Source organism: Chiloscyllium punctatum, chromosome 1 (genome assembly GCF_047496795.1).
Source record: "Chiloscyllium punctatum isolate Juve2018m chromosome 1, sChiPun1.3, whole genome shotgun sequence".
NCBI lineage: Eukaryota > Metazoa > Chordata > Chondrichthyes > Orectolobiformes > Hemiscylliidae > Chiloscyllium > Chiloscyllium punctatum.
The window spans coordinates 46114210-46126059 of NC_092739.1; the positions used below are offsets into that span (position 1 = coordinate 46114210).

Below are 11850 nucleotides of genomic sequence, written 5' to 3' on the forward strand. Positions count from 1 at the left end.
AAAAAAAATCTTTATAATGGTAGTAAGATCTCACATTAATAATAAACAATGAAATTTCCATTCATTTGATAGTTATGTGCTATTCCTCCAAGATATTCCAAACAATCTCTTTCGCCGTATTCAAGAACATTTTTTTTTATTCTATTGTCTGTGTCTCGATTTTTTTTTTTAAAAAACTTTATTTGTGGTGGGTAACCCACTATCAGCTGTTCCATATATAAATCATGTCCCTTTTGCACTTTCATTAATATTCCAATACATTTCCATATGGTTGGGTGGTGAGCTCCGAGTTCAAAAGCAATTCTCCGATGAGCGGCTTCAGCGTGATTATTTGTGAGATCTCCATCGTTTATTGTTGTCTCACAGACTGACCACATATCATGGGGAAACCAAGGTGCCCTTCGGCTACTGCCACATCTATTGTAGAGTCCAATATAATTAAATTCAAACCAATCAAGTATTGGTTGTAGTTCTTGAGGCAAAAAGTCTGTGAGAGCTTCTACATAGTTATCAAGGTCAGTAAGTAGCACAAAAGCCAAAGCAATTATCATTTTTGCTTTTAAAACATAATCAGGATCGATGTTGTATTGACAAGTTGCTCCAACTGCAGCAATATGTCTGTGCATACTTTGTGCCAAATGAAAGAACCAGCCCCTAATTCTAACTTCAGGAATACATTCTCTCATAGCACTGATAGCTGCCTGCTCAAAGTCACAATGGATATACTGTAGTCTGGGATTAGGTACCAAGGACTTCACTATTTCAAACATGCATACATACGTTGAACGCTGCTTATTTGGTAGAAGTATATACAATATTGGATGAACCCCATCAAGTCTTTTTGCTAAAATACAATATACCTGAGAGAATAAAATAGAGGCTATGTTGAATGTACCATCCACAAACCACGTGGATTCTGCTAAATGATGTATCCAAGATTCCCTATCAAATGTGATTATACGATTACTTCCTTGGCCACTATCCACCAAAAGAAATTTTTCTTCTGCTCCATTGTCCGGCTTATATACTTTGTATCTAATTGGAATCACCAAATGCTGAAGATCAGTAGGATTTGGTGGCACTCAAGTAACATCATTCCTTTATTGTCGAATTAATTTCTTCATGCTGTTTGTTGTCGGGAAAAAATGCTAGGACTGACTGAGGGACATCAACTACACATACATTAATAAGAACACTAGGTACTTCCTACGATTCTTCTGCACAATGTTTTAAACTTGTTTTCACTTTCGCAACTTGGATACTTGCTGCGGAAGGAGAATGTGTGTGTCCATTAATTGTTTTTATCACAGTGCCACTCTTGGTGTGGATCCGTCCATTTCATCGGCCCCTTTGTTCACATCGCCAAAACTTAATACTTGAATCACACTTGGATAGTTTATCAAAAATATATATAAAACCATCGTGGTAAAACTTCTTATTTCCATTTTTACTAATATTTTCTGTTTCCATACTAAAAATTCTTGTTCCAAAAATACAAGCTTAAAAAAAGCTCTCCTGTAACGAAAATAAATTGTTACTAAAACAACACAAATGCTACCTTAACCAATATAATGACAATTTTATATACCACCAATATTCAAAATATACAACTGACTTGCGGTGGCGAATCGTCTTCAGTGGCCAATGGGCGGTGGCTAAGCATCCTCGGTGGTCAAAGGGCAGTGGCTAAGCGTCCTCGGTGGTCAAAGGGCAGTGGCTAATCGTTGGTGGCGAATCTGCTGTGGCGAATGGTCCCATCCCGTGTGAGGGTTGGAGGATTTGAGCAATAGGGAAAGGTTAAATAGGCTAGGGCTGTTTTCCCTGGAGCGTCGGAGGCTGAGGAGTGACCTTATAGAGGTTTATAAAATCATGAGGACCATGAATAAGATAAATAGACAAGGTCTTCTCCCTGGGGTGGCGGAGTCCAGAGGGCATAGGTTTAGGATGAGAAGGGAAAGATATAAAAGGGCCCTAAGGAGCAATTTTTCCACATGGTGCATGTATGGAATGAGCTTCCAGAGAAACTGGTGGAGGCTGGTATAATTACAGCATTTAAAATGCATCTGGATAGATATATGAATAGAAAGGGTTTAGAGGGATATGTGCCAAGTGCTGGCAAATGGGACAAAATGAGGTTAGGATATTTGGTGGGCATAGATGAGTTGGACCGAAGGGTCTGTTTCTGTGTTGTATGTCTCATTGCCTTTCTGACTCTATGACTGGTCTTTATAAAGACAGCTTTTTCTCTGCTCTATTTCTCAGATATTTCATTCTGTGTATCTCAGATTCTTGCAAGCTTCCTTGGCTCCGAGAGTATGAGGAGTGCATTAGAAAAATGTAATCTGACACTACAATGCCTGACTAATGACCTTTCCCTTGCAAAGCCCCTCATCCATGGCAACATGAATCACACAGGCCTTGTATCTAGGCAAAAATGTTAATTGGCTTCTCCTCTAGATTTCCAACATGATTGTAGCTGATATTTATGCAAATTATCTAGACTTTATTTTTGTTTATTCATTCACAGGATGTGGATATCACTGGCCAGGTCAGCATTCATTGCCTATTCCTAATTGCCCAGAGGGTAGTTGTGAGTCAACTACATTACTGTGGATCTGGTGTCCGATGTAGGCCAGACCAGGTAAAGATGGCAGTTTCCTTCCCTCAAGCACATTGGTGAACCAGATGGATTTTTCCTAACAATCGACAATGGTTTCACAATCATCATTAGAATTTTTAATGAATTTTTATTGAATCTGTTACATTGGGATTTGAACCCAGTCTTCAGAACTTTTCTTGGCTCTCCAGATCACTAGTCTAATGATAATACCATTAGGTCATCACCTCCCGATAACATTTAGTGCCAATATATGTTGCCCCATTGTGCCTATGAGCTTATTGTCAGTGAACACTGACCTCCTGGCACCTTCCCCTGCAGCCGCAGGAATTACAAAACCTGCGCCCACACCTCCCCCCTCACCTCTGCCCCAAAAGAGCCTTCCACATGCATCAGAGTTTTATCTGCACTTCCACATGTCATTTACTGTATCTGTTGCTCCCGATGCAATTTCCTCTACATTGGGGAGACAGGACGCCTACTCGCAGAGCGCTTCAGAGAACATCTCCGGGACACCCACACCAACCAACTCCACAACCCCATGGCCAAATACTTCAACTCCCCCTCCCACTCTGCCAAGAATATATAGGTCCTGGGTCTCCTCCATTGCCACACCCTAATCACCTGAAGCTTGGAGGAAGAAAGCCTTATCTTCTGCCTTGGGATCTTCCAACCTCACAGCATCAAGGTGGACTTCACCAGTTTCCTAATTTCCCCTCCACCCACCTTATTCCCAGTTCCAACCTTCGAACTCAGCACTGCCCTCATGACCTGTCCTAGCTGTCCATCTCCCTTCCCACTATCCACTCCGCCCTCCCCTCTGACCTATCACCATCACCCCCACCTCCATCTACCTTTCGCAATCTCAGCTACCTTATCCCCAGCCCAACCCCCCCTCCCATTGATTCTCAGGCTCCCGATCCACAAGCCTCATTCCTGATGAAGAGCTCTTGCCCAAAACGTTGGTTCTCCTGCTCTTTGGATGCTGCCTGACCTGCTGTGCTTTTCCAACAATAGGCTCTCAACACTGACATTTTATTTGCTTATTGTGTAATTCAATCTGTGATTGCATTTATGCTTGATGGTTTCCTAAGCACTGTAGATATTGTGATACAGTGCACAAGTTAACATGAAGGTAACCAAGTCATATTGGCATAGTGTCGGCTTCAGAATATTGGCATACATCTCATCAAAAGAAATTAGAGTTTGTGGTACGTGCACAGAGATATTTGATATCTACTTAGTGTATAATATTATCCTGCACTAATAATGGAAACAATGGTAGTCACACATCAAGCACTGGTGCTAAGGGAAGATTGAGAAAGTCTATTCCTTTTAACTACTTCAAAACCTAATCTACACTTTGACATTTCATGCTAATTTTTCCCCCTTTCTTGTTGATTGATGAAAACAAGAAATATTGTGTTCCCTGCAGTGATAGATCAAACATGTTTGACTTGTCCAGGCATGTATATCAATTACACAATAAATTTCTCAAGGAGTCTCCTTTTGAACCTTCCATCATTGATAACCATTCAATGATCAAAATATGTGACAACCAAAACATTGCCCCGAAGTGCTTCTGCATTCTGTAGGAAAGCATTGAACCTACAAGAGGAAGGGCTTTGTGCAGTTTTTTTTTCCAGCAAACCAAAGTGTTTTGAGGAAAAGACAACATGTGAGCTGCCCATTGTACATCTCCAAGCCTTGAAAAGCTGACTGATAGAATGGCTGTTTCCCTGAAGTGATTTGTGGACTAATCACGGATTGTGTACTGAGACAAGATTAGAGTGGTGCTGGAAAAGCACAGCATGTCAGGCAGCATCCGAGGAGCAGGAAAATCGATGTTTCAGGCAAATGCCCTTCATCAGGAAGGTAAAAACAATGACTGCAGATGCTGGAAACCAGATTCTGGATTAGTGATGCTGGAAGAGCACAGCAGTTCAGGCAGCATCCAAGTAGTTTCGAAATCAACGTTTCGGGCAAAAGCCCTTTATCAGGGAGGGTTGATTGTGTACACTGATTGTGTACCGTCACTCAAAAGGTGGGCATAATGGTGGAATAATGCATGCAGCCCAGACGAGGTCCTAGCATACAATCTGCACTGTGTGTTTAGCTTCAGTGTTGTCCACATTTTAAGTGTACTACCTTCCCTGCTGTCATCGGTTGTCTTGATTCAAGGATCCCTGAGGCCTTAGGCTATCTCTAGTCAATGAGTTGGTTGCTTGTGACAGATGAGCAATGTTCAGTGATCGCAACATCTTTTAATCCTGTTGGATGTCTGAGGAGGCTGCTCGTTACTCACATGGGTGTGACTTAATATATGGCAGTAAAATTTGTATTAGAGTATACATTTCAATAGTACAAGTGATAAGATGCAAGTAAAAAAAAGCAAAACATTAGTTGCAATTTCATTTGTGCCACCTGCATTGCCTCAATAATTATTGTTTTTCCCCTTTCTTCTTCCTCCCACTTTGTCAAAGTGCACTCCTAACTACTGCAGCTTGAATGGAGGGAGTACACTCTCTGGGTTACCCCGCGGGAGAATTTGGTCTGTTGTCCCCTGGTGTCTTTGGGTCTTCAGGGTCGAGGTCTTCCGAGAGTCATGTGTCCAATGTAAGCTCAACTCCATCTGCTTAAATTGCTGCAGGCTTTGAGTTAATTGATAGGGGTGACATGGAGAGGCCAGGCTTGGAAGACCATAAGTAGTAGGAACAGGAATAGGCTATTCAACTCCTTCAACCTGCTCCACTATTCAATTGGGTCATGGTTGATCCAACACTCCTGTGTCCACTTTCCTGCTCTCTTTTCCCCCACTGCTCCCACCCCCAACTGCCATAACCCTTGATTCCACTTATGATCAATAAAATCTCAGTCTCAAATATACAAAAGAACTCTGCTCCACAGCTCTCTGTACAGAGTTCCAAAGACCCTCAACCCTCAGAGAAGAAATTTCTCCTCATCTCAGTCTTAAATTGGCACCCCTTTATTCTGTGAAAATGCTCTCTAGTTTGATATACTTGCATGAGGGGAAACAGCCTCTGAACATTAACCTCGGCAAGTCCCTTAAGAATTCTGTACGTTTCAATTAGATCACCTCTCATTCTTCTAAACTTCAGTGAATGGAGTCCCAACCTATTTAGGTTCATAAAACAATTCCTCTGTGTCAGGAGTCATGCTAGTGAATGTTTTCTGAACTGCCTCCAATGATCTAAAAGCTTAAATAAGGGGACTAAAACTGCTCACAGTACTTCAGATGTGATCTCACCAGCATCTTCTACAATTACACTCCAATCCCCTTGAAATAAGGGCCAATAGTCCACCAATTTTCCTGAGTATCAGCTGCACCAGTGTGCTAGCTCTTTGGTTCATGCACAAGTAACCGGGAGTGCCTTTTGTCTTGCAGCTTTCTGGAGTTTTTCTCCATTTAAATAATACTGTACTCTTTTGTTCTCCCTTCCAAAATGAATAACATTACCTTTTCCCATCTACTTCATTTGCCAACTTTTTGCCCACTTACTTATCAAAACTTTGCATCCCTCTTGCAACTCGTCTTTCCAACCATTTATGTATCATCTGCAAATTTGCATATAGCATATTCACTTCCTTAAAATCATTAATATATAGTGTAAAAGGTACAGTCCCAGTGCTGATCCCTATGAAACCTCACTGGTCATGAGTTGCCTACCTGAAAAAGAACCCTTATCCCCACTCACTGTTCCTGCCCATTAGTCAATTTTCTATCCATACCAATTTACTCCATCCAATACTATGGACTCTTATCTTATGACTTAACCTTTTGTGAGGTACCTTAATGCCTTCTGAAAGTCCAAATACAACACATCTACCGTTTATCCTATATCCACTCTGGTTAAGACTTCCTTGAAAAACTCCGATAAATTAGTCAGGCATGATTTGACTTTCATGAAGCCATGCTGACTCTGCTTGATTAGATTGATTTTCCAAATGTTCTGCTTTTACTTCCTGGAATTGATTCCAGTATTTTTCCAACAACAGATATTAGGATAACTGGACTATAGTTACCCACTTTTAGCCTCCCTCCCATTTTGAATAGACGTGTTACATTGGCAGTTTTCCAATTCTGATACTTTTCCAGACCTCAAGGATTTTTTGGAAAATTACAAATAATGCATCCACTATTTTTGTACTTCTACACTGGTGTACACGTGACAATGAAAGATATTCTATTCTATTCTATATCTGTAGTTACCTCTTTCAGGATACTAGGATAGGATTCGGACAGGGGATTTCCTTTAACCTATTTGTTCATCAAATACCACTTCTGTAGTGATGGTATTTAATGACCCCATGTATTTTTCAGTGGTAATGGGATATTAAGTATCTTCCACTTCAAAGTACAAAACATCTGGTTAACACATCTGCCAATTCTTTATTCTCCACAATTGTTTCCCCAAATTCATTTTCTGTGTCACATGTTTTACTTTGCTGCTTTCCCACAATGAGAGTGTGATGTTAAATTGTTGCATTTAAGTATTTTTCTCCATCTTCCCCTACCCCAACATTGCAATGTGTTTATCTAAATTAGAAAAAAGGCCCTGCTCGAGTTTAAACATGACGCCTTAAATTTTAAGTGAACATGTAAATTTAATGTTGTAAAAAAGCAAGGAAATTTGATGTTCATACAAAGAACATAAACCATGAAGTTAAATAATATCCTGAAAAGCAAGTAGAACTAATTACAGAAAAACTCAGACTTTAACCTCTCTTTAAAACAAATAGATGAGTTTGATGTTTGACGAATTTCCTTGCCCTGTTTTTAAAAAATGAAATATTACTTTATCTCTGAGTGAGAGAGAGATCATTAATGTTAGAATGACTCCAAAGTGGACATGACTCGTGTCTCTCCACAAACAAACTTAATCATTTAGGCTATTTTGAGATTTTTTTTTGGTACTGTATAATTAAAAGGTATGGAAGGTGGCTGTTCAATAAATAATAGACTGTCTTTGATCATTCTCAAATATTTGGTGATAAGATTTACCTATTATAACTGGGTTGTCCATCAAATGTTTAATCAATGTATTTTGAATTTATTGCTGAGAAGCCAGGGCTGGGTAATAATCATGTTGATCAGCATGCTTGGACATTATACTGTGTTCAATAAAATAGTAAGACTTGGGGCCAAGTGTTACTTTATCGTACTGTGGTTTGCTTATCTGAATTAACTGACACTTGTTTTTAAGAGTGTGTAAACTTTATCAGCAATTTCACATGTTGTGAGAGAGTTCCTCATGTTTTGTTCTGACAAGAATGCAACTTAGTTATTGTAGGTATCGCTAACTTTATTGTTTCCATCCCATATGTTTTGGCCCTTATTCCTTCACAGCTGTATATTAAACGTTCAAAGGTCAATTTCCTGCAATATCTACAATCCACTTCTCTTTCATGCCAACTCAGCATTGCCATCAATTCCTTGATTTCTAAAGTCTATCTATCTTCCCTTCCAATGCTTTTAGTGATCTAGCTCCTAAGACTCACAGGGTTTAGAGAATTGCAGACTTTCACTACCGTGTGAGAGAAGAAATTCCTTCCTATCTCAGTTTTAATGGTTGTCCTGGCGGGGGAAAAAAGTCTTCTCAACATCCAACTTGTCAAGCCCTCTTATGATTGTGTAGATTCCCGTCAAATCCCCCCTCAATTTTCTAAACTCTAACAAATGGGGGCGTAATCCGGTTAGCCATTCTTGGTAAGTCAACCCCTTCATCCCAGAATGAGGATAAATGGCGAAGAAAATAAGGGGGGATTTAACAATTTACAGATGAGTGACTTGTCTTATTGAGGCAAATTTTGAGTTTCAAGTCCGATAACCTCTGAAGATTTATCCATTCAATACATTGTTATTTTAATGGCTATGTATTCTGTTAGCTTGTAGCTCTCTGCATCCAAATTCTCAAACCTTAGTTTTGACAAGCAAAGGTGTATTTTGGGAGGATCACTTTGTTCAGCATTTCCACTTGGACATTTTAAGGATCTTGCTACACATTTGTTCAAATTGATAAATACTGAGTGGACAAACATGCCACTATCAACAAGAGGAAGTATTAACTGTTATGGTGTGTGTGTGAGCCTGTGAGATGTACTTGACTTAAGTGCTATATTGTGTAGTACATGTTCCAAAACTAGTGTATTTACTCAATGTGATTGTAGATTAGCAGATTGTAGATTAACTCACTAAACTTTCTTATGAGCTGTCAGTGGTGTCTCAGCAGCACTCTGACCTTTGAACAACAAGGTCCTAAGTTCAATCCCTCTCCAAGGATTTGATGCATAATAAAGCAAATCTGACACCTCAGTGCAGTACTGGGGGAGAACTGCCCTGTTAGAGGGGGCCATCTTTCAGATGAAATTGCAAAATAAGTGTAGTGATTGTAATGAGATCAGCTAGGTCAGCATAGAATAGGGCTGTTAATCTGGTCCAATGAGGAAGCCCTGTCTGACAGATCAGAGCAGGATTGTCAGACATCCTGTTCATTTGAGAGCTGGCTCTGAGGGAACTGGATCAGTGTCAAGGACTCTGTACGTGTAAATAAAGGATAACTTGGTGATGGGGTATCAGCCTCTGTAGAGTTATTTCAGTAATGTCTTTTTAAGAAAATAACCTGCAGAAGAAAGGCCATGAGACTTGAAACATTAATTTTGCTTTCTTTCACCAAATACTGCCAGACTTGTTGAGTTTCTCTTGCAACTTATATTTTTATTTCAGATTTCCAGCATCTGCAGTTTTTTTTTCCCCACAAGGCTTCATTCCGTCATGTCTTCTGAGAGATGCTGCCAGACTTGCTGAGATTCTCCAACAATTTCTGTTTTTGTTTGAGGTCATATCAGCTTGTTCTGATAGATTTCAAGGTTCCGTGACACAATTCTGAAGAAGAACAGGGAGCTAGCCCCTGTGTTCTGGTCAATATCACAACAAAACACAGATTATCTGGTCATTGTTAGCCACATGCATAGTAATAAAAGTATGTTGGTGGAAGATGGATGTACAAGGATAAGTTACCAGACAACCACACTCAAACACAAATGAATTGTCATTAAAAACTGCACACAACTCAGTTATATTACTGAACAAATCAATGTAAGACTTCCATGTCGACTATGAGTTGTGAATGTATTACAATTGTAATATGACCAATGGCTCATTTAGGCTGTATGCAGTTGAGATCACCTACAGCTCTCTAGAGATTCCTAACTGTGACTTGTTAAACACATGTAAACATATTTGGATTTTTTTTCTACTGGGTTTCAGAGACAGAGTTTGTTTTCAGACTTGGATACATATGGTGTGCCAATTGCCAGTGGCTTTAAGCTTACCCAAAATTGGGTCTTGGGTATGGTTAACATATAGCCTGCTTGAAATACTCCACAAAGATAATGATGGGTATTACTTCCCTGTCTTTGGAGGAGTGAATTAAAAGACTGGCTTATAGGTGACTTGGGGCTGGAACCCTAGCTGAGCCCTGGTTCTAACAGTTTCTTCCTCATTTACAGATTGCTGGGCAAAATGTAGGTCTGCACATTTTGTAAACCAGTTTATTATTCTTCGCATTAACGTCATAAATTTTCTTTTTTTTATTAGAACTGACAGCTTTACGAAATGCATGTGTAGAGGGTTCTGGATTTGGGTCTGTTATTCAAGACATCCGAACGCATGATACCTTGAAAGAAAAAACACACACTTGTAGTTAAACATTTGCAATGGTAGTCAGAAAACTGGAACGTTTACTTATTGTATCAACCTTATCAAAATTGTCTTCGTTGCGGGATTATTGACTTGACTTGACTTGTAGACCAGAGAATCCTTCAAAGATTCTGAATGAAGTAAAGTAAATTCACATCAGGCTATACTATTGTCGGATTGTAACAATAAAGGTACAGATTCCAGCATTTTGTTTACATCCCTTGACAATTCAAGTCTGTGAACAAAGGAAGAAAATCCATTACAAAATGGTAAGCTAAAGATGTCACAAAAATACGAAGCAAATGCTTCTTGATTTATAATCAAAGCATCAAGAATGTTCAGATATGCAATGAGACTATCGTGTCTCAGCAAGAAGAGGAGAGCCACAATTCATATAATTTTATATTCATTTAGACTCCGAATACTTAAAAGGATTTTAGCATTAAGTCTATGACTTCCAAACCTGGAATCTTTTATACAGTATCATTAAAAGATGGCTCTTGTAACATGACTGTACAGTTATATGTTTCCACGTTGCTTATTATGTAATATATTATGTAATAAATGATTTTAATCTTGTGCTGTTGGAGCAGGCACTGTGAATATGATGTCATGGTTCACTGGGATAGCACTCTGGAAACCAAGCTCTGCTACTCCAGGAGTCATCACAAAGTTAAACATTTTATTAAAGTACACAACCATTTCGCAATTTACCCAATCTGTTTAGATTCAGGTGAAAAGGAAACATGGAGCAGGTTTCTACACTTGATATGAATGACTATGTATTACAAATAAATAGAACCTAGCTATTGGCAAACTGTTGACGTATAACTCTATTAATTTAAACTCTAACCACCTTTTGAAACAGTTCTTTTCCCATTTTGAATGAAAAATACAGATAAATAAAATATATACTTTTATTTATCTGTGTAACACTCTGAGACAAACAGTGAGTTCCAAGGGACCAGGTCCCATTGCTGATTTGCTCTATTTGATTGTTTCAATGTGTTAGTCACATTCAAAACTGACTAGGAACAGGGACAGGCTGGCTGCTCGGTTCTCAGTGGCACCATTGCAGAGCACTTCTAGGCTCAGAGTTATTTGGGAAAAATAAGGCAGAAGCAAGTTCCATACGGAGAGAGAAAAAAACTGCTTAGCTGTATTGATTAAAAGGCAAATGCATTACAGTGAGTCTGTGTACAGTAACTGGAGACTCCAATGGGAAGTGAAAAGGAGGAACATTGGTGTATATTGTTAGCACCCAGAGGAAGTTCTAGGAGTTTATATATAGCTAGTCTTTGGAGGCAGGGCTTCAGTAAAGTCATGGAAGCTGTGGGCCTTAGGAAGCTGTGTGCCATTAATAGTGAGCAACAGGTGAAGGAAATCCACAGGTCTTATTTACTTTGTGCAACTGTGCAACTGGGCCAGATTAGAGATCAAGAAGCAAAGCCAGGTTGGCAAAGCTTGCTGGTGGTTGAAACACCGGAAGTGTGCATTTAGTGCTGAGTGTAAT

The 11850-nt window shown here is 39.4% G+C and overlaps 1 long non-coding RNA gene across 2 annotated transcripts in view; it reads left to right on the top strand.

The window, feature by feature from the left end:
- LOC140460620 (uncharacterized) overlaps nt 1-11133 on the top strand; it is a 117720-nt gene extending 106587 nt beyond the window's left edge. For both annotated transcript variants that reach the window (XR_011954258.1, XR_011954274.1), the window contains exon 4: nt 10236-11133. This is a non-coding gene — a long non-coding RNA (uncharacterized lncRNA). The remainder of the gene's footprint in view (nt 1-10235) is intronic.
- Nucleotides 11134-11850: the final 717 nt, after the last annotated feature.